The sequence below is a fragment of the Numida meleagris genome, chromosome 2 (assembly GCF_002078875.1).
Source record: "Numida meleagris isolate 19003 breed g44 Domestic line chromosome 2, NumMel1.0, whole genome shotgun sequence".
NCBI classification, from domain to species: domain Eukaryota; kingdom Metazoa; phylum Chordata; class Aves; order Galliformes; family Numididae; genus Numida; species Numida meleagris.
The window spans coordinates 46,666,601-46,690,549 of record NC_034410.1 but is presented as its reverse complement, the minus strand read 5'-3'; the positions used below and the strand labels follow the sequence as shown (position 1 = coordinate 46,690,549).

The 23,949-nt window shown below is 41.6% G+C and overlaps 1 protein-coding gene across 9 annotated transcripts in view; it reads right to left on the bottom strand.

Annotated features, from left to right (window-relative positions):
• The window catches only part of ELMO1 (engulfment and cell motility 1), a 302,503-nt gene that overhangs the window by 74,371 nt on the left and 204,183 nt on the right, over positions 1–23,949 (bottom strand). Inside the window, exon 1 of one of the 9 annotated variants that reach the window (XM_021385876.1) lies at positions 3,157–3,428. The exons of the other annotated variants lie outside the window; for them this stretch is intronic. The gene's annotated coding sequence lies outside the window, so the exon portion shown is untranslated. Of the gene's footprint in view, positions 1–3,156; positions 3,429–23,949 lie in introns of those variants that run through there. 9 annotated transcript variants of the gene reach the window in all.

The window sequence follows — 23,949 nt, the reverse complement described above, 5'->3', positions numbered from 1 at the left end:
TTGAATAACTGGGTGAAAATAAAAATACAGCTGAAGTAAAACTGAAGAGCAGTGGCTCTTGCATCTATTCACCTAGAACAAGCGTAACCACACTGTTTCTACTGAAACAGAAAGAGGGTTAAGATCCAGGGAAATAGTGAAATATTCCAATTTAGTATCTTTGAACATATAGAAAGTGAAGCACCATCCAAGGCACTACTTCCTCATTCAATGAAGCCTCCGTACTCTACATTTCCAGTATAGACAAACTTAGGGGAATGAGGCTCTGTGAGCAGATGAAGGATAACCCGTTAAGTTGAAAGCACAATTAAATGAGTCAGAAGATGGGGAATACCCATTCAGCTCAAGTATTCAACATTATTGTTGCTGAGGCAAAGGGACAGCAGAAATAATCTGCTGCCCTTGCAAAAATCTTGCTCTTCCAAGAAAAAATTAAGCATAAGACTGATGATCAGATCAATGCCTAGTGGCTTTAAATGTAAGTCAAGGGAAGAATGCCAACTTGGTCTGGCACCAAGCATTTTGGAAGACATATGAGCCTGTCGAACCAAGTGTTTTCCAATGCAACCAATTAAAGCTACCTCAAGATAGCATTTTTCAGCTTCTGCATCCTCCCAACTGCTGCCAGCATGCCACAGCTCTCACTGAAGCCTACTCACTTCTCTGTTGCTGGAACTCTCATAGCCTGGGAATCTGAAATGCTTCCCCCACATAGATCATCCCCAAGCACTAGTGACAAGCAACTGTTCTTCGCACCATAAGGTCAAAAAATCTAATGCAAATGTGGCTTTGACTGCAGCACAATTTTTTCTACCTCTGGCACTATAGTGTGGTTTGAAGCCAGCGGACAGACTGACATAATGCACTATCCAGAGCTTAGCAGTCATAGGCTGTCTCTATCCAGCCCCATCACCCTCCTTTTATCGGCTAAGGCACTGGGATAGACAAGTAAACAAATCCCTTCAAGCAAGGTTACGGGAGATATAGGGACTCTAAACAGTCACGGAGTATTTGCCTAGTGACAGCAACTAAACGTAAGAGGTTTGTATTGTTTGAACTATATCCCTGGAGCATTAACAAGAACAAAGACATCGTGTTAGAGACACAGTTACCTTAAAAGACAACATTCTCCTAGGCTCCCACATTATCAATCAGGAAACAAATCAGAAGGTAGTAGGTTTAGAAATAAAAACCCAAAAAAGTGCAATGGAACCTCCTTTTGATGCATAATAAATGGCCAGCTTGCAGAGAAAGACAAGCAATGCCCACATGTGCAGAGACCAGGCTTCCCCTCAGCTTTTTATGGAGTATCTTCCCCTCTAAGATGGGAAGTGGGCACATCTCTTTGCCTAGACTGCTGTACGTGATGGAATTTTCAGCTAGATCAGTGCTGAGTAAATACAAGTGAATGCTACAAGTCCCAGGGGAAGGCAACATAGCAGCTAAATAACTATTCCAAAAAATTTAATTTTGGGCACTTCCACCACAGCTAAACAAAAATAAGTTTTGCAGTAGGAGCATTACATTTTGTATTAGGAAAATCACATTGTTTTGAAGCTTAGTGCCACAGGATGCCTGGTGCCATCATTTCAATAAAAGGTGACCCAAATATCCCTGGAAAATACAGGGGGGTGACTTGCATCTATGTCTTCAGAAAAGCCAGTAATTCAAACTTAATGAAGGGTTCCCCTGCTTTAGTAGTACATCAGCTTTAATTCTCAAAACTACACAGAGGAGCTTACTGTACCCTTCCCCAGCAGACACTCCCACTGAATTGATGCATTGCTTTCTACATTCTTTATTTTTCTAATTTGGATCAATTATTTGGGTTATTTGGATCAAACAGTTCTTGGAAAACACACACAGTTCATTTCTGCATGAACATCTGAGGTGATGTTGATTCCTTCAGCAGAAGGAATAAGCTCCACGGATACAACTTGCAAGGCAGCATCTCAAAAGCAATGCTGATCAGTTAAGCCCTATCCAAAAATTACACCCTCAGTGTGAGATTTCCATGCAGCAATGCCACTTCCCAGCAGCTCCAAGCACCGGGAAAGGAAATCTGGTGTTTATTTCTAAAATGAACACATCACATGGAAAAGGATCCCTAAAAGACAGTCAGCTTCATGTGATTTGTGCACGTAGTTTGGTTAATATAAAATTCCTGATACCCACGACTCGAGCACAGAGTAAAATTACAGAAACTTTTTTATACATCTTTTGTTCTTGTTTGTCCTCTCTCCTATGTGTTTTCCCAAAACAGATGACTACAGCCTCTGAGAGGGTTAAGCAATCATCCCCCAGCCCCAAATCTGCAACGCTCTTCATCTAATGGCAAATACCTGATAAAAGACAAACAGTGCTGAGCCAAATTCATAGTTGGTGTAACTCAAGTAACCCCAGAGGGCTACAGAAGGACAGATTTGCACCTCCCTTCCGACCTACTTCTAAATACACTGTTTCCACTTTACAAAAGCAAAAGCAGAATCCCAACAGGCGCATGAATAAACTTCCAACACATGCCCTGCAAAGGTGGACAAGGAAACTATCCACACCCACCACGCACACACCTGTTTCATCAACAATTTAGAAAGCTTTGGAATTACATGTCTTTTTCAAAGCCTCCTTCAAAAGAGAAATTAATTAAAAAAAAAAAATAGAGGGCAGGAAAAGCAACAATTCTCTGTGCTGAGAACGGCAGTGAATGATGAGCAACTCGTGTTTCTTTGGCTCGGTGTCTGCACTAGTGCTTTACAAATCCTTGTACCAGTGCACCTGCTATCAGCGTACAGACGCTGGTGACTATACACGAGCAGCTAGGAGTTCCGTGCAGGGAGCATTCCCTTCCATGTGGCTCGCTCTCCTTCTCAAGCACAGAGGGTCCTGAAACGCCTCAGAGCACACAGCATCCTCTCTCAGACACATCTTAATTAGGCTGAGCAGCCACCCAAGGCAAAGCAAGCAGATAATGAGTTTGTTCGGTGCCTGGAACTGTTAGTAAGAACACATCTCACCACCTGTGAGATGAAATCAAGAAAACCTTCATGCTATTTGCAGCTACCGCAAATTTGCTTTTGCCACTCCTTGACCAACGACACCATTTATGGACCCGCGCTGAGGCTGAAGCAGAACAACAAAGTGCACAGCTGTACTTACAGAGATCCCGTAGCTCCATCCTTCCTGATGACATATCGCCTCCCACACCAGCGCGAGCAAATGACTTAATGCTGTTGTTTGGGGATGGCACAGTGCATACGAGTGGCAGATGGTCTCCGGTGAGCCTCTCTGATGGTCCCCGTCCCTTGTGCTGCCATGTGAGAGGGGCCCCCGCACACCGTTGCCCAGTCCCTGTGCCGCCCAGCTTTGCTTATGGTGTGGTGCTGCCGGCCCCGCAGGCTCCCATTGGCACGGCGGGTGACGGCAGCCAATCGCAACCAGCTCCCGTTTCGGGGAAACTCCTGCCCACTTATTCTGCAGCTGGGGAGACCCTATTTCTCAGGAAGAGCATCGCTCCCCCAGCATCATAGGGGGAAAGAAAAACCCCGGCTGTCCATCTATCTCTGCGATTCCCCCACTTGCCCTTCCTGGGGCTGAAGGGAGAGAGGCAGAGCCGGGGGGAACACGGGGAGCGCACCGAGCTGAGCCAAGCGGAGCTGCACGATTCCTGGCTCCATCGCCATGGAAACAGCCTGGATGTAGCGGGATGGATTTGTGCGGCACATCTGCCGCCAGGCTCATGATCAGCGGCGAGCTTGCCTCCTGCCTCTGCTCTTGCTGCTTATATCACGGAGAGTTTGCTTTTCCTTTTCAGATGCACTGGGAAAGTAGACGCAGGCAGAGACGTGCACACGTCAGCTTTCTCCTTGTGCAAACACCCTGTGCTGCATGTATGTATATGCACATGTGTATGGGCAGGAGCAATAACTTGCATCTATCCATACGCCAAGGATGTACACTCTCCGGGTGCCCAGACAATACTCCTATTTCAAATTTGAGTAATGGACCAACACAAGCCAACACTGCAGAAGGGCAATCAAAATAATACATTTCGCTTTCCAGTTCCTTAAATTCCACATTAAACTGGGGGCATAATCTGATATGACTATTAAGAAACATCACCATTAACCTGTTGTTTTGTTAGCGGGCTCCTAAAATGGCATCTAACACCCACAGAAGGCTACACCTGAGTCTGCAGGCAGCCAGCTCTTCAAGGGGTGCCCACTGCTCTGCCCCAAGCCTGATGACATGCCGCCAGGAAATGGTTATTAGCCATAGACATAGGTCTCTGTCCTGTACTCTGACAATACTAGAAAGAAGAGATGACTAGGTCAGGAGAGGAATGGAAGCTATGGTGAGGAGAGAGAAAAGATTCACAGGGCAGTAATGGAGTCAGGAAAGGGTTTTGTCATTTTGGAGTCATTTCTGACTGCTCTTCAGACTTTCTTTGGGGCACATGAACAAACCATTCATCTTCCATTACTGAAACTGCAGAAGGGGAGTAATACTTAAATGCATCCATTTATATTACAAGGATAAAACCTGAAGGATCACGAGATACTGACATACCATTATAATGGTGCTAGAGAACAAGTTCGGATGGAAAAAATGAAGACATGTTCCTTTGTCATGAAAACTTAATTTATTTAAATAAAAGAAGAACAAAAAATGAAGGTCTCTCTAAAAATAAGCACTCCTGTGTTGTTAGAACAATAAGAGAAACCCAATGCATTTACCACGGTAAGCAGTGGTGTTTCGAAAAGTTGCCTGCTGGAGCCCTGCAGGTAGAATGAAGGCCAGCCCTTTCTGAATTTCCTCTGCCAGCCTCCTAATCTAAAGTCCAGGTGGGTCTTTGGAATCCATGGGCCTAGCGCTCAAGAGAAGAGTTGAGAACAGAGAGCAGCACCAGGAGATCTGTCTTTTCAAGGCATCTCTCACTTTATTAGTTTTGACTGAAAAATGAGTTCTTACGAGAGCCATATTTTCCAACACATCAGGATGTTAGAAGGATTCACTTCTTGCAATGACCTACTTCTTCTGACTTTTTATTTTCCTCTAAAGCAGCGTGAGCCACCACTTCCTGCAGCACCATCTCTATAATAATTACCCCGAGCCTGTAGACTTTTGCGGCCTCTCTTTCATTTCTGAATCCTTAAACTTTAGTAAGATGTTTATGTGCATTTTAAGGAAAGAGAGACTAATTAAGAAGATGAGATTTGCTGTCAGGACTTGCTGGAAAGAAGTTTCTTTCCAGTCCCATCTTTCCCCCCTTGCTCCCTCCACCCACATCCCACAGAGGAAGACGGTGGTTTGGGGATGCGGTACATATCCCACCCTTTGTATGGGAATGATAATACAGCTCAGCAGTTTGATGTTTGGTTTGTGAGCTCCAATTGTAGTGTCTTATGGCCTGAAGACGTTGTCAATATGCAGAGCTTAAACCATAAATAAATACATAAAATGTTTCTGGACAAAAAGAAAACAAACAACTGTCATGCTCCTAGTGGGTCTCTACACTGAAATTTGTTTTTCTTAAGCCAATATTAAAATTGGAGAGCTTCCTAATCACATAAACTGTCCCTTCCTGTTGTATGATATCCAGAGTTCAAAATCCTCCATTAGGTTTTGTTTAACCAAGTGCTACTGTAAACAAACATAATGATTATGAGGGCAACTTCGAAGTACCTGGAAAAACCTTCCCCAGGTCCAATTTCAAAAACTCCTCATCTGCATTTTACCCATTGGCAGAAAGAAGGCTGTGTTCCAGATTAGGGAAACAAGTCAGGAATTCAGAAGACCCATTTTAAGGCCTTTTCCTGCCATAGGAAAGGAAGACAAGTGACAGAGGTGGCTGCTTCTGAAAGCAAGCAGTTAGACTTAACTTCAGAAAACCTCACCCTTTGCCACTCACTTTCTTAATAATTCCTGCTGTAAATTGCATTTCCTTTCCTCCCAAGCTTGTGATGGGAGAATAAACAGATTAAGAATTTCGCTGTATTCTGAAGCAGGACAGGGCACAAATATATAAGGAAACTTTTAAGGGAGATCAAAAATTCAAGGCCAGAAAAATCCAGGCAGTTTCAAAGAGACATAATAAATGAGGATTGTGAAAAATCTTCTAAGTCCATGAGATAAAATGAAGTTGTTCTGCTGAAAGGATCACAGATTTCCAGGAAGGCTTCACACTGAAGATGCTGCTTGCCAATCCAGCAGCCACTGTCAGCAGGATGCTGTCATGGGCAAAGACCTGTTTGTGTGTGGGAGCGGAGGAACAATCAATGGTGATATAATGCTTACTCATCCTTCCAGATCATGGGTTTTACTATTTTTAGCCTAGATACCTACATGGAGAAGGTGGTTAACCTACAAAGACTAAGTCACAGACATGCTGGTTGGCTCCCAGTAACTCCTCATTCAAGATCATAATTTATGAGTCAATTCTCAGTAAGCTTTCTTCAAAACTCCACTTGCAGAAGCAGCTGAATTCCACCAGGAACAGCCTGTCCTATTAACTCATCCCAAGAATACCTACAGATTTCCCTTCCACATCCACATTCTTGAAGCAGCAGTTAGCACTCAGGCTGTAGTTACTCCACAGAAGTATTTCAGAAACTTTCAAGACCGTATTTCACATTTAGCTTGGTTTCACACAAAATCCGGTATCAGAAAACCCTATGCCTCCTTTATCAGGACCCCCAGTGCTTAATTTCAAATAGCCAGGTTGTGGAGCTTTTTTTGTTCGCTTGTTTTTTAATGTTAATACAACTGAAATAAGTTTTTGGATAGCAACATGTATACACACACACAAACACACACACACACAAAATGAAAACACTAGGCCAGGACGTAAAGAGATATCTACCCTTTCTGCCTCTGAAGACAGCCTTACTACAAACCACTGAGCTTATCTGACTAGGAGAACTCAGTGACACGTAAGCTGCTGAAAAATCTGTCAGGAATGCAGCTTTGCAAATCAGATTAGACACGACCTTCAGAGGCGATCTGCCACCATGTCATCCAGGAAAGTCTGTATAAATTACAAAAACAAAGAACCTTCTGCAAAGCATGGATGGGTTTGATTTCCACCATCCCCGCACCAATGTGCATGTTGAGTATTCACTACTTTCTCCTGTACTTTGAACAAAGGGAGCATTCAAGTCTTTTCCTGCACTACCAGGAAAAGGTGGCTGCAACACCCCATTCTAAGGATGCATATGTACATTAAAAGATGATTACACAAAGACTGTGGGTTAGATGGAGCAATCAGGGTACTAAAATAGGGACTGCTGCAGCAATGAAATAATGTTTGTGTTGTGCGTCATTCTCAGGCCTCTGCACTCACTCTAAATAATACCACTCTACCTTTGGGATGTAGGGAAGAGCAGTAAAGAAAATCTATACTTATGTTATATAAATTAAGTTGGAACTTTAAAGTTTGGTACAGCAGCATTGGACATAGTCAGCAACAGTCTGGACAATGAACCTCCAGAAGTGTTGAATCCACAGTACTTCATCTTCTCTGACAACTGAAGTTCTTCAGCTAAGCCAAAGACAGCCTACAAACTACACCAAAATCGGCTACAGGAGCTGATATGAATATTCCTCAGTTTTCCTATTGCTAAATGATTACATGCAGTTTGGGTGGCAAAAGGACATGTCCTAATCTAGACAGCACAATGGTACGTTTCCCCATCCAATATTAACTACAAGATTCAAAATATCATGTTTAATGTAGAACCAAAGTATCCTCATGTCAAAAAAACCCAACCAAAAACAACAAACAGAAAGGAAAAAGAGCAAAAACAGCCATGTGTAAGAAACTTATTATAAACAAAAGAAAAAGAAAAATTGGGATCAGAGTGAATGGATTTGCACTTGAACAGATTTTTATACCAAAAATAAAGAATAAAATGAAGATTATTTCTAACTTTGAAATTGGAAACAGCAAAGCTCTAGCTGAAAAACAGCCTCATGTGATGTTTAGGTTTGGAGGCAGCGTCATATACAATCATAGTTAGTTTGTCTTTGTATAGCTATCATATAAAACAACCTTAAAATACACAAGCCCCTGCAGCCATCTGCAACCTTTAAGTCTTGCCATTTCATGCATACATAACAGTCATACAGCATGCGAGGGCATTGAAGAACTTCAAATCAATTACAATAAATCTAGACAGAAGACAGAAAAAGGATTCACATACACATCATCAACTTCAAGATGCCTTACACAGCACTCAGGACAGAACTGCAAGGGCCACTATAATTACCTTGCTTTATAAATTCTGATATATTCGCCCTATGAGAGCATTTTCTGTCAAATCTATCACACTGGGATTAGCATTTCCTTGCTCCTTTCACCCCCATTTTGTTCAAATGCCTATTTCTTTGTATCAAAAATCCTTTCCCACATTGCTGAGAGAACATTCAGTCATATCATCGTCATCTAATTCTTTCATTCACTCACTTGTTTCAGAGCACACATGGCTAGAACAGAACCATTTCACATTGCTGCATCGTTATACCCATGATGATCTTCTACCTTTAGCAATTTCTTCAGCATGTGCTGTGCTCAGGCTGACGGATAAGAGACACAAGCTGGATTTATCTGCAATCCAAACTGTCTGAAGCTTCCCTTAAATGCCTGCTCTCTGCAGGATAGGAACTGAGGAATGAATGTCATGCTACTGCCATTGCTGAAATGGAGTATGCCATGTACAGATTTGGTCTTGCCTCTCTTACATGCAAGCAAGCTCCCCTCCTTATTCATTTGGGCAATATGTTCTTCTGGAAGGTGCTGATTAAATCTCTACTTGATCTGATGCAGATATCTGAATTTACTCTGATGCTGCCATGGTTCACCATTTCAATAGTGATGTATGGATTTTTTTAATATGTTAATAACAAATAGGTACTTAGGAACTACTTAAATGGGAGATTATTTACCCTACTGACTGTAGCAGCCCATGTGTCAGCACATCTGCTGCATGGAAAGATTAAATCTGTACACATAAAATTTATGCTCCCTTTTGCTCGTGGGGAAGAGTTTGGCAGTGTGAGACCTGAAGCAGAGGCTCTTGGTTTTATCTCATGGGACTTTAAGGATGGTGCAGGGGATGACATTAGCAAACACCTCCGGTTTTCTAAAAACTTGTATATCTTTTTCTAAACACTCCAGAAAATGAAACAAGGATTTTCATTCTGGAGAATTTCTACATACGTGTTTTAATTTCAAAAGCTTCTGCGCTGTGTGATTTAAGAAAAACACTCAGACACACAGCAGCCTTGCGAGGAATTGTGTTAGTGTGATTATGAACATTTAACAACAGAATGACAATGCTGGCTGATGATGTTTCAAAAGAGTGTACTGAAAACAGTTCAATTACAGAGTTATTTGTGCCCTGGCTTGCCTCCCCAGCTGCTGTCTAAGGACCTCTCAACTAGTAGCTGTCAGTGGGGTCCTATCCACCATGTAAGACATTCATTTCACACTACTCTTGCATCACAGACTCATAGGGAAGGGTAAGTGTCAGAAGGGAGCACACAAAGGGATTGCCAAGACCAGAGTTAATGAGAAGAAGAGAAAACATAAGGCTAATCTACAGGTCCAGCAAGCACCCAACACACTTCCTTGTGAAGAACGAGCTCTGCCTCCTTCCACCTCTCACAGGTACCAAAGGGAAGTTAATGCTCACATAAGCTGAATGAACTGCTAGGGCTGTTTACTATGTTGTTATTTTTTGGAAGTATTTTCTAATAAAAGCAATCTACCAGGTGTGCATCAGCTTTAGCTGGGGCATCATAGGGCAACTTGGAGCATGCAAAATGAGCTACGGTCCTTTCTGTCCGAGCTCTAGTAGATCTCTGTTCCTAGAGGCTCCCCAGAGTAAGCCAGGCTTTGCAACCACCCCTTCTCAAAGGCACTAGCAGCCACTTCTTCAGTCTGGCCCCATGTACACAGAAGTGTGCAGCCCAATATATATACATACCCTAAACACGTGGCTTTGCACAACAGCAGGGGGCCCACACATGCCCATTCACAGTCATAGGGAGTATAAAAATAGCCTGGCTTTATAAATAGGCTTTCTTAAATGAAGAGTCTTACTTAAATAAATCTCACATAAACACTCTTATATGCTGCCCAGTGCATTTCATGTTTAAGTCTGGAAAGCGGCAACCATGTTAGAATGACAGGAGAAACAAAGCGTAACTATAAAGCAAATTAACACCCCATTTTGAAATTCAACATATATGAATAACAGGTAAGGCCAATGTCCTGATGTACCATTCTACTGGTGAAGGCTTTGTGAAAAAGAAAAGAGATAAATGAGACAAAAAGAAATTGCAGTGAGAGGATATATTCAAGCCCTAAAGCAGCAGCCCACACAAAACCGACGCTACAAAAATAAACCTCACTTTCTCAGTTGGAAGGGAAAAAAAAAAAGGAAAAAAAGTACTAGGAAATGAAAAGTAACTTTCCACCTTCTCTGCAGCTTTGGAAGGACACCAGATGACTGCCCAGACCCTACACTGCACTCATTTCTACAGTATGTTTTTATGGACATTTCCTGTCTTACCCTTTCCAAAACAGTTCAAGTAGCTGTTAGGACTGCTTTCTCTGAAGATGGGTAGGAAGGACCGGCTGTCAGAAAGGACTCTCTGAACCTCCCTCCAGCAACCCTGCTTCACGTTCAGCCCACACACCAGGCCCAGCGCTATCCATGTTCTGGCTCGTTTTATCAGGACTACTGCATCTGCTCATAACTTCCTTCCCTCTAATGAGTCTCTTGCTAATCAATCCTGCTGAGCACATATTTCTTCAGTCTCAATCATCCATATGCTAAAGGTGCCCATCAATAGCACAGCAGAGCCATGCTTATCATCTCTGAGACAAATCCAACCTTGTGCTCACTGTTCTCATTGAACTCTTGCTCACCAAACCACCAGGACTTCTCAGACTCCTAGGTCCTGCTCATTTGTCGGCATGATGGTCCTCATCCATTAGAATAAAAATTCTTGCTATGTCAATGGTTCAATTAGCAAAGGAGCAGGCAGCTCATTACAATCATTCAGGCTTTTGTTCTTTGTCATTCTTGACTGCAGATGCAGACATCAAAAATTCAAAGAGCACTTGTGGGAATATCATGTCATTAATTTCCTAGGAAAGTTTTACTCACTGCTTTGTGGGTGTTTTGTTGCTGCTAATTTTTTCAGCCTTTAATGCACACACACATTAATAAAAGACAATGCTAAAAAATACCTCTAAGATGCTCCAAGATCAGGTTTTGTTAAATGACATCATTTGTATCAGTCCCACCCCTTACAACTAAGGAGGAAAACGCCAAAATCAATACTGCTGAATCTATGTCTGCTTTATCCACTAATATCCACTCATGCCCAACATATGGCTAGTATCTTCACAAAGAATCAAAGAATCAGAGAATCACCAAGGTTGGAAAAGATCTCTAAGATCATCTAGTCCAACCTTTCACCTACCACCAATGCTGCTCACTAAACCATGTCCCTAAGTACTACATTTACCCTTAAACACCTCCAGGTGACCCCACCACTTCCCTAGGCAACCTGTTCCAATGCCTAACCACTCCTGAGAATAAATTCTTCCTAATACGCAATCTAAGTCTTCCCTGGTGCATCTTTAAGGCCATTACCTCTTGTCCTATCGCTAGTTACCAGGGAGAAGAGGCCAATCCGCACCTCACCACAGCCTTTTTTCAGGTAGTTGTAGAGAGCTGTAGAGAATGATGTAGATGTCTTCCAATGTGCTTTTCTGTAAGTCAAAAAAGAATATCCATCCCAACTGCAGTGAAAAGTTAAATTTCTTTGGATTATTTCATGGAGTCCTACAGCTTTCCTTGGGACTTCTGAACAGTCCTAGCTTTTTATCTCATTCAAAAAATATGTGTGATTTGTGTATCAAAATTGTGCTCATCAGTTAAAAAAAAATTCTTTTAAAGCAATTTTTGGACGCAAATTTCAGCACAGATCTGATGGACCAGTGATCCCATTCACTACAGCAACTGCTGTAGCAGAGGCAACATGAGGAGGAAGAGACGGGCATCTGGTAGGGAATCTGTCCTCAGCTAGGTTCATCAGAGAACTGATAGGTGGAACTTGGTCTTTCTTTAACTTGCCCTGATGTAGCAAATGACAGAAAGAGGATGGAATAGACACAACCGTGGATGCCTTCTGATGCCCCCACAAAATTACTTTGTCCTTATGGATGTAGAACAGATGTATGAATTCCCTGCACTCTGCAAGTGATAGGTGGAATCATTACTTCATCTTCAAAATGAAGAAACAAATTTATAAATAAGTCAAACTGCAGAGGCAGTGGCAAAAATGGATAAAACTGCAAGTTTTGTCATCTCCCTCCAGTCCCCAGCCTCTGAAACACAAACATTTACAGTGCTAAGCCAGTAGTATTTCTACCTGTTACATTACCACTTTATTCAGCGTTGTACCATTTTCATTCCATTAATGTTTTCCTGTGATGTATTTCAGAATTGGTTTAAAAAAAAAAAAAAAGAGAGAGAGAGAGAGAGAGAGAGAGAGAGAGAGAAAGAGGCTTAAAGACTTCTGCCTTCCTTAATCATGCAGGGATATATTTTCAAAGCAGTATGCCAGGAGTATTCCACGTGATTCATTCATTCATGTTAAAATTAGAGACACCAGAATAAACCCCATATGCTGCTTTGAAAAGGTACTGCAACGTGTCCAAGGAAAATTTCCGCAGCTTAATGGTGCTCGCACATTTTTTCTGCCTGCTTTTCTTCCTTTGATTCCTGAATATATTTTTAACAGCTCTTAATTTATTTCTCTTTTAATAACACTTTGTACTATTTGGAAAAATAAAAAGAAGTGATTTGCTGGTTATCTTGGTCTCTCTGCAGCCTTTTTATTTTTTTTTAATTATCAGTTCAATCAGAATAGCTTTGCTCTGTAGTACACAAAGCTTCCGATATCACTCTTTTTTGAAATGGTCACCACAGACAACCTGTCTACGGGAGCTGCATCCTGCAGTAAGGGCTAGCTGCTTTCCACACCTGAGCTGTCCTAGCTGTGGCCGCTCTGGCAGCTGCAGAAGCCCACCCAAAGGCAGATGCAGCACTGGGCTTGCTGTGAGCACAGTTTGGTCCAGTTTGACTTTGTAATCACAGCAAGCATTGCCTGTGCTGTGCATGCACGTACAAACTGATAAATGCTGGTTGACTATGAAATTTGTCATTTATAACTATTGTCTTCTTCATCATTTAAAGAGAGAAATATTTTAACCAAAATTTCAATTTCTGACTGCTCCAGATCTCATCCTTGCCCTGTAATTTTTACTGCTTACTAAAGCTGCACGTGAGAGACTGCATTGAAAAAAAGTATGAATGACATATCTTCATTTTTTCCTCATCCTTTCTCACTACTGTCTCAAATCCAACACATTGTCACTCACAATAAAAATGCAAACACTGTATCCAACTACATCATTACCTTAACCTTTAAAGGATGTAAACAAAGGGAAAAAAAGCTTGCTGAAGGTGTTTCTACCACAGAACAACAGAAAAAAACAAACAAACAAATAACAAATCCATCACCACATTTTCTTGCTGACAGAATAGTGCATCAGGACAGGAGAAAAGAAACCAAGACTGACCTATCATTAAAGCACTGGCAAGCAAGCACAGATGAAGATCTCAACTCTGTCACTGATTGTGCAGGCAACATGCTGCAAAACACCATTTATTTATTCTAGTTATCTGATTAAAATTATTTAGATCACCTTTCTTTTCTCCTTTTTAATCGTTTGTATGTTCTGCTTATTTAGATGGCGCTCTCCTTTGCTCAAAAGAAATAACTGTAACTTCTCCGAATGAAGAAGCAGCAGCTAGCACATGGAGTTACATCCTGCAAGTAATGAAACATTAGCTAAATCCTTCCCATAAAACTACTAAAAAAATCATCTCGTATCATTAGTAGCCAAACATTCTGCAATGCTACACATGTTGGCTGGTCTAAGCATTAGGACTCCAATTCACCAATGGGCTACTGTGGTTAGACAAGTTACCACATCAGCTGAGCTGCAGTAGTAAATATTTACTAAAATGTACTCACCTAACTTTAGGCAAGATATTTTTTAAGAAATACTTTTGACCTCACAAGTATGAGGAGATAGAACGTCCCCGAGTAATAACAACTGAGCTTTCAGAACTATGACAAGCTATAATGGCTTCAAAGGGGCCACTGCAGTTGATAGGGAAAGCCTGACTAGTGGTGCTTGCCTAGTGCATCCATCACAAAGTAGATCTTTTGCACTTTCTTTAACATAAGAAAAAAATTGTGAGATCGGTTCATACTGTATGTATCCATGCTAGTTTTAATGATGGATAATGATATGAATTACTACTTCCCCGTGTTGTACTGAAAAATAAGGTATTTTTTACACATGGAATTACAGAATAATTCAGGTGGCTAGGAAGTTCTAGCAGTCATCAAGTTCTGCAAGCACAGCAGATCTTAGCTCAAGCTTAAGCCAAGTTGCTCGAGGCCTTGCATAAGCATGTTTTGAGTTTCTCCAGGGATGAAGATGCCACAGTCTCTGTGTGGAACATGTTCTAATGCTGCATCACTATCAGTAATTGGAAATATTTTTCCTTATGTCCAGCTAGAGTTTCCTTCTCTGCAATTTGTGACCATTTTTTTTTTTTCCCTTCACTGAATACTTCTGAGAAGGGCACATATCTTTTCTATAGCTTCTTGTTCCGGTTGTGGAAGAAGACAACAACTGGATCCAACCTCCTCTGTCCAGCCAGGTCCTTTTACTGGACTAGCTCTATTTGGTAAATCTCTCCCCTTTACTGGGGCACAAAACTAGACAGTTTCTCCAAATTCTGCCTCAGAAGTGCCAAATGGGGGGGAATAATCACTTCCTTTGAGCTGCTAGCTATGCATTAGCTAATGCAATCTAGCATGCAGATAGTCCACAGCACACAAGTGCGCAATACTCATCAAAACAGGGACCATCCTACCAGCAAAGACCTACAATTATATTAACAAAACATGAAATTAGTCTGGGCCCTCAGTTTGCATTGGCAATCATGTATCCTCAGCTTGCTGTGGTGCAGAAATTAATATCAAAGCCCTAGTCATGGTAAAAATCAATACTAGATACTGAAGTGTTACTCTAGTACTAAAATCAAGAAGCGTAGAGAAGGAAATTAGAATCATCAAATTCTTTCAAATGATAATAACTGAAGCAAATTGAGCAGCTATGAAACATTCTGTTCTCTGGAGCTTAAAAGCAACAAGCCAATAAAAAAAAAAACACTCAACTCATGCAAAACTAAATAAGTTTATGGAGATTGTCCTTCTTTTCTTCCTAATTAGAGTCACTAGTTTAAAGATTGTTCCTTTAGGTGGTACCCTTAAGATTGCAGATGCTGAAGGGCCATTTAAGCCGTGTATGTTTCTGAAGCCATTCGCAGGCTGCACACATACAACGTTTTCTACCTAAGGTTTATCTCCCAGATTCACAGATAGCTCTTTTCTCAAAGAAAATTAAACCTTACAGTCCACTGTAAGTTAAATTATGCCGGATAAATGAATATCTCTATCACTGCTATTAAAATGTTGTGCTTATGCAGTTACTTGTGAGTGAAAACTTGTTTGTTCAGATAACTACATCTACAGGAATAAGAAATACTTCTTTGCATGCAATTTTGACTTCAAGATTTCAACACTATCCTTCAGATTTCTACCACTGCTGAAAATAGCTGCCAGTAAACACTATCCCAGCTTCAAAAACAGATTTCCAATATTCTACAACCTCCAAAAGTCTTTTCTGGTCTCCTGACAGGAGTTGTGACAGTGCAAAGTAGTCAGCAGGTACCTCATCCACAGAAAGTGAGAAAAGTCATTAACACCCTCCTTATGTCAAGAAGGGTGGAAGCAGCGTTATGAGCCAGGCCATTGCTTTCAAGGAAAGGGAACAGGCAGAAGGAAAGTCTGGGGGAATAAATCCTGTTGGAGGCCAGAATACTGAACAGGGAAAGGCAGAAGGAAGCTTGACTAAGAGAGAAGTCCGATAAGATTTCTACATGCTTCCTTCCATCTCCTCCAAAAAAGTCAAAAAACATATGGTCACTAGTTTATAAATGTGCTTTTAACAAAAATAAAAACAGATGCAGGTCTTAAAATGCAGAGTAAGTATCAGTTACATGACAATCAGGCAAATTTAGATTAAAAAATATACATATATATAAATCACCAGGAAGAAAACAGCCGTTTAGCAACTACTAAATCCCTAGCTTACATAGAAAAGACTACTTGGAAGGAATACGAAAATCTTGACAGCTATATGATTACTTCCTTCATCTTACACATCTGATTTTGCAAAAATAGGTATGTTCCATTTTCCTGCTTGGTGACTTTTGAGATGTTATTTTCAATATGAAAGGATGATCAGTCGCCTTTGTAAAGGCTGACAGTATAACAATGATATGATGAGATCTGCAGTTTCCTTTGGATTCTTGGGTAAGTAAAACAAAAAGGTCCAAGCAGCCTTTACTATTCAAGCAAAATAGATACAATCGCGTTTCTTAAGCTCTTGCTGCTGAGGTTCTTATATCAGCAACACAATAAAGATCAGCCAGTTTCTCTGAGACAGAAAACTGATGCTTGAAATCTGAAGATACATCTCCAGAGAGAAAAAATTAGCATAAAATTCAAAGCATGTGTGGAAGCTATTTCCCCTGATGCTTCCATTCTTCCAGATGCAGACTCGACATTCTTGACGCAAGGATGGTTCTCAAGCATTTTACTTTCATGGTCAAGGCATTAATATCTCCAACTGACATAGCGAGACCTTCAGTCAGCTGCACTAGTGTCTTTTTCAACAATTCTGACACAGAGTTTGCTATTTGTCCCTTCACCTGTGCCTCTGGTGTTTGGGTTAATATACATACGTATCAAATCTCTCTCCCTTCCTGCACTCAGCTTCTAATTTGATACTCCTCAACAGTTACATGCCTTTCTAGGGACCCTGTTTATGTGCTTGCCAGAGCCAACATGTAATGGTAACTTTGAGAAAATGGGAGGAGGGTCTGTCAATAAATTCTCCTTAAGTCATCAGTAAATGCACAGCATTTCCCAAGTGGCTATTCAGACTGACAGCGTGAAAGGGCAAAGAAAGACAGGTCATATAGCCTTAAAAGGGACACCTGTCACTCTCCCTTATTTTGGTCCTGATGGATGAGTGTCAGAACCCAAGCTTACTCTTAGTTTCACTACCATTCCTAAGAATCTCAAGCCCAAAAACTCTGTGGGGCAAAACCTAACACTTCCAGAAAGGTTTTCCAGGCCTCTCTACTGATGCTGTGATCAGACACAGTAACGTGTTTGCTCTATAAAGCTGCAGGGGATCTTGTGTTAGGGTGGCTTATCCATGCAGATAAACACTCCCACCTCTGCTGGGCTTTGCGCAGCCCATGCAGGATGAACTTGGTTGCATATTCACTGGCTGCCAGCACCTCAGGTAGCCTAAGGAAAGCCAAGAGTCAAGTTCTTCCGATGGCCTTGTGTGTGGGTGCATACAGGGCTGATAAGGGGAGAAGGGCAGGGGGTAGGGGTAGGGTGGGTAGGGCCTACCCGAACCCATCTCCCCCCACTCACTGCCTCTGTCCTCAGCCCTCCCTCTTGCATGCCCTTGCTGCAACCGAGCCACTCGCTCTCGGCTCACGCTGGTACATCGGGTAACAGGAGCGTTTTGTCAGATGCCGGCCAGTTACCTCATCTGCTAAAAATAGAGACATGCAGCAGACTGATTGGCAGATGCCTTTTTAGTAGTGACTGACGTATTCCACCAAGACAATATGTGAGACGTACATTCCAAAGAACAAAGGACATTTGTATAAGGACAGATGAGACAAGATCAACAAAAAGCCCCGGCTTTGCTTATGAGACATGTATGAAAGATTTTTCCTGCTCGTTTCAACAACCATGCTATTCAGATTACAATTGCTTAAAGTGAACCTGCAATAACATGAGCTCTTCTGCTACTCTAACAGAAGCTATAAAAATCTCATTGTCAGCCACATCGTTCATCACGATAACCTCATTTCAACTGAAACAAAATCTCTGAGACACCACCACCCCCCCTCCTTCTCTTTTTTATTTGCCTATAATAAGGTCTATAGTCTAGGGAGCTCTTGGGCTAAATTCCATGCATTGTGATTCACAAAATGAAAATCTGGTATTATATGCCCACTGACATTCACATCAGCAGCAATTCATGCAGCAAAAAGCCATATGCCGTGCACTTCTGATTTAACTGTACTACAAAAACATATCCTAGAAAGAAGAAATAAAAACACAGAGAAAAGAGTGGTTCCTAGGATCTGATTATTACTCACACTCAAGAATGACAGGGGCAGTATCACAAAATATGCTGCTTTCATGACAGTTCCAGTTAAGTTCTATCATTCCTCTTAGCGACTAATATACCCTGCATACACGAGGGGAATTCTTTCCCAGTGGAAAACGTTTTTGCAGAGCACAAAGAAGGTGTCAGCACACATAACTTGCGCCCAGCATTTCTCCTCTGGTTATCAGGCTCACCACTCAACCATCTTTTTGAAGGCTAAGATGTTTATTGGCTTGATCAGCACCCACAGAGATGAAAATGAAGAACACTTTGAAAATCTGAAGTACCAACAGTTTTAAAAATTGCCATCTACAGGGTGTTAAGGAGATCTGTGTGTGTTCTACAGTAACTCACAGACTTCATTAGAAAGCAGTGGGATAAAATCCACTCTGCCAATGAAGGAGAGGTTTTCACAAATAAGAGATTACATTGCTGAAACCACGAACGACTTTCATCAAGAGGGAATAGATAAGTCGAACAAATTTTTGATCAAGGAATGGAGTTCATTAAAATAGTCTTTTTTTTTTAATTAAGAAATTAACAACAACAACAAAACAATAAAAAAAACTTCTCCAAATAATAAGAGATGCTTTGCTCAGACATTCTTCTTTGCTGAAGAATCCATCTCTTTTTTAATGTACTCATACTGGAACACAAATGGGTAGAATTTCAGTCTTAAAATGCTTTTCCTTTTAAGCCTGTGACCTCCTTGAAATCATTGCATACGTGATCACTGGAGAAGGCTAGTTCAGCTACAATAACAACAAGATGCGACCCCGCTACTACAGACTTCCAAAGCCTTCTGGAAAAGACAGGAAGTAATGAATATACTATTTTTAAAGAAAAAAAATCTTTAAACTAGAAAACCTATGAAGTGCAGAGAAAGGGCAAGAACATCTCTCCCTTCTGTTTCATTATCCAGCATAAGAATTTATATTTCACGAATTACCTCTAATATTTTAAAAATGTATTTGCATTCTTGACAATGCCAGTGAACATAGAAAAATTCTCAAAAAGAGGCTACTGACTACATTTAAAAATGCAACATGCTTGTTCAGTCCCTATGAGTTTGATAGTCTGAACCTTTGGGGTATGAATATTTAAACTTACAGCTGATTTTTACAGATCGATCCTTCAGTAAATGGAAAGTTGCATCATCAGAGTCTTAAACACCTCTCCTCCGGCTCCTGCAGCCAGAAGCAGCAGATGAGCAATAAACTTGCTTTGACAAACACAGTGGGACACATTTGGAGATCTGACAGGTGTGGATAAATGCACAGAGATGAAGAAGTCAAAACAGTGCCATTCCCAAATTAACAGCTGATGAAGAAATAAACTTGCAATATCCAGGCCACAAGAAGCACAAAGAAAACACTGACCAAACGCTAGGGAAAGATCTTAAAAAGGCTCTCCCTACAATGTATTAAACTGCCCTGCTTAAACCACACCCATCTTAAGCAAATGATTACTAATAGAATAGATCTGACAACCATCCTGTCCTCCGTTACCCTTGCTAGGGGATTTCCTTGGTACTTAAAGGGTGATTTTTTTTCAATTAAAAAGTCACATTTTCTGTACAAGATATGCAGCAGACTTTCAAACTGTTAAGTGCTCTAAAAATTTTTGATGAATTCATACATTATACAATTAATGACATAATATATTTATAGCAATGATCTGCTTCCAATAAAAGTTAATAAAATGCTAATGGTTTCAGGTGTGAAAATGTGGAATTTAATTTGTGCTAATCTCCCTAAGCCTGGGGAATACTGAATTCACTCTGTGTGAGAATAATTTATTTCCAGTATCCCTGTCTGATATAAACAAAGCACCGCCAAGGGAAGGTGCAATAAAGCTAACAGAGAGGTATAATCATTCCACTGGCCCAGTCTTTCCCACAGGTAAAACACAAAGAGAACTCTTCCAATAGCACTCTCAAATGAATTTAAATGCATCTGCTCCAGACTAGTGAGACACTGATAAGAAAACAACACACGCTTTGGAGAACATCTGTGGAAGAGCTATTTACCACCCTCTCCTCTCCTTAATAATTAAAAGGAAAAGCAAGTGGCAGACAGGCTCACAGAATGACCAAAGGATTTGCCTTGCAAGTTGGTTCATTTTACATGATTTTTCTCTCCTCTTTAAGAAAATTGTTCTTCCCTTCAGCACTGTCCTCCACGCATCCCTGCGCAGGGCTGGGACAGCAGGGCCAGACAGGCTCAAGCACTTCTGTGAGGATAGAGCTGCAGCGTGGCTGATGGAGGAGCCTGGAGCAGCTGGACAGAATCCCTGTTGCTGCTTTTGGCCCTGCTGCTGTTCCACTGTCAAGACACTTGGGCTATGCATGCCTTTGCCTCCTGTAAAGTGGTGTTATCAAGGAGAAAACTGTGAGATGCTGTAACTGCTGCTGGAGGAGATCACCCAAGTACAGGAGGAGACCTGCTTCCCCTGTCAGGCTGCTGCAAGGCAGAGCTCACGGAGCTGCCATGGCACAAAAAACTGGAACAAAATGGCAGCTGGGGGGCATTTTCAACAGGATCCATGCACATTCTGCCCCTGGAGTGTCCCCTGTTTTCAGGAACCCCAGCAAGGCAGGAGACAGCTCCTCTACCACGGTAGCCTTGTGTTGCTGTCCCAAACTTTTCCAAACCCATCCCTCAGGCATCTGCTTCCCCGCGGCCAGCTCGTACTACTTCGGGGTGACATGGGCCCACCACACTTGTTTCCACACAAAACACTACTTTCACAGTTCCCCTCCTTAAAATCCTGCCCGTGAAGATTCGGTCACACTCTGACTCCAGCCTTACACAGTGATTCATTCTACAGCTGTCTTCACTACACTAAGAAGCTGAGAAACCTGTGGTGCAGCATTTCTGAACCATCCAGGAAAGAAATGGTATTTCTCATTTTTATGTTATGCTTGGTTACCTTTTCTGTTATCTTGTCACGGAGCAAGGAAAAATGTTCACAGGGTCTGAGCATGAGCAATAAACATTTTCTGTGGTTATCAAGTGCCTCACTGTTTGCTTTGGTATTTAATTACAGGACTCACGTAGGGCATTTATTGTTTGCATCTGCTGCCACTGTGAACAATATCTGCTATACTGATTACTGCACAACACAGTGCTTTCCTCTTTATACCCATCAGAGCCATATATCATCCTCTTGCAAAGTAGGCCCCTCATCTGCACAGACTCAGCGCCAAGGTTTGGCTTGTCACTGACATGGCCAGATACACAGCCAGCTGCTGCTGTAAGAACATAATCATTGTTGCTTTCAAACTAAAAGAAGGGAGATTTAGACTGGATATAACAATTCTTTTTTTTTTTTTTATGATAAAGGTAGAAACCCTGGAACAGGTTGCTTAGAGAGGTAATGGATGCCCCTGTCCCTGGAGACATTCAAGGTCAGGTTGGACAGGGCTCTGAGCAACCTGATGTAGCTGTAGGTGTCTCTGTTCATTGCAGGGGAGCTGGACTAAATGACATTTAAAGATCTGTTCCATCTTAAATGATTCTGTGATCATAGAGTCATAGAATAGCCTGGGTTGAAAAGGACCTCAAAGATCATCGAGTTTCAAACCCCCTGCCATGGGCAGGGTCACCAACCACTAGACCAGGCTGCACAGAGCCACATCCAGTCTGGCCTTGAATGCCTCCAGGGATGGGGCATCCACAACCTCTCTGGGCAACTTGTTCCAGCACCTCATCACCCTCTGAGTGAAAAACTTCCTCCTAATATCTAACCTAAATCTACTCTGTCTTAGTTTAAAACCATTCCCCCTCGTCCTACCACTATCAACCCATGCAAACAGTCGTTCCCCCTCCTGTTTATATGCCCCCTTCAAGTGTGAGAAGGCCACAACGAGGTCTCCCCAGAGCCTTCTCTTCTCCAAACTAAACAAGCCCAGTTCCCTCAACCTTTCCTCATAGGAGAGGTGCTCCAGCCCTCTGATCATCTTGGTGGCCCTTCTCTGAACTCATTCCAAGAGCTCCACGTCTTTCTTGTGCTGAGGCCCCCAGGCCTGGACGCAGTACTCCAGATGGGGCCTCACAAGAGCCGAGTAGAGGGGGACAATCACCTCCCTCTCCCTACTGGTCACCACTTTCTTAATGCAGCTATTCTGTGATTCTATACTATAAGCACAACTACTCCAGGGTATGCAGGTCTGCTGGTGTGGGACTAGGGCCAGCTATGCCAAGATGCTGAAAACTGAGATTTTTGGAGGTGCTACACCAATACAAAATACATTTTCATAGAACATTTTAAAATTGGTATTTTATACTTCAGTGATCTCAAACATATGTCCAAAGGGCAAAATAAATTGAATTCTCAGTAATGAGGAAAATGCGTCAGTGGCACCATTAGCTGACCTTCCTTTGCTTTTCCATTCCCTAAACCTATAGTTTCAGTGAGTGCAGTAGATTTTGATTTCAAGCACTGTACACCAAGTTTTTTAGTTAGCTCAGCTCAAGTTCTGTTGAGAAGATAATCTGTGTCTTGTTATGACTAGTGATTTTCCTGCTACCTGAAAACCTAAAACTATCCTAAGGACTAATAAAAATAGCTATCATTATGTTCATTCACTACAAAACTGATTCAAAACCTTGGTTGCTGAATCAAGTAATTAATTTTTTCTTACGTACTGGGGCTGGAGTCAGTAATTTTTACCCTTATTTTCCTTGTTTTTTGTTTGTTTGTTTGTTTTGTTCTTAAGATGGCACTAGGCAGAGAATTAGCAGATCTCACATTGTTCTGCAGGTCTAACAAGACAAGATACCTTTCTTCCTATCAGCATGTAAATTTCAAATTCATAAAAAGCAGCAGAAAAATCTTTGGAGAACAGAGGTGAGAGGATAATCATATCCCCTGCTTCTCCTATTTGCAGTCTCCTTGTCTCACAATAAAGAGATGTATTTTACAAGAAGATCACTAACACAGGATATCTTTCTCTAAGTAAACTCTCATTAGGGCAACACAGGGGCATTCATCTAAGTATAACTAGTGGAGATCAATACAGTTTTCCTTTAGGAGTATACTTCAATTTGGTCCCATAGGGGCAATTTTACAGTGGGACCGGTACCAAATATTCCACTGACTATCATGTTAAAATTACAACTGGCCAACTTAAGTACATCATAGCTTGTGTGACAGCAGAGCCTGGTTACCCTGAGCAGGCCAAGCAGAATACACCTGGCCTCTACAGGAAGAAAAATTGACTGATGGTCACCTATCTAAATTGGCAGGCTGGTGATGAAGGATTCTAGATGCTGGAGTACAAGATAAATCAGTTCAGCTTTCTTACAGTCAGCACTGTCTCCAAAAGCACTACACGTTTTCTGCAATAAAACATGTAGAATTATATAATCTTGTCTCCAAGTTTTATATTTTCGAAATCATAAACTATGCTGCCTGCTCACAAATGACTGTGGAGGATAGAGCTTGTGAAGTGTCCTTTGATCATCTGTAGGTTCAAAGAAAAACAAAAAGGTTTCAAATGGAATCGTTGCCACTTGCATGTCTGT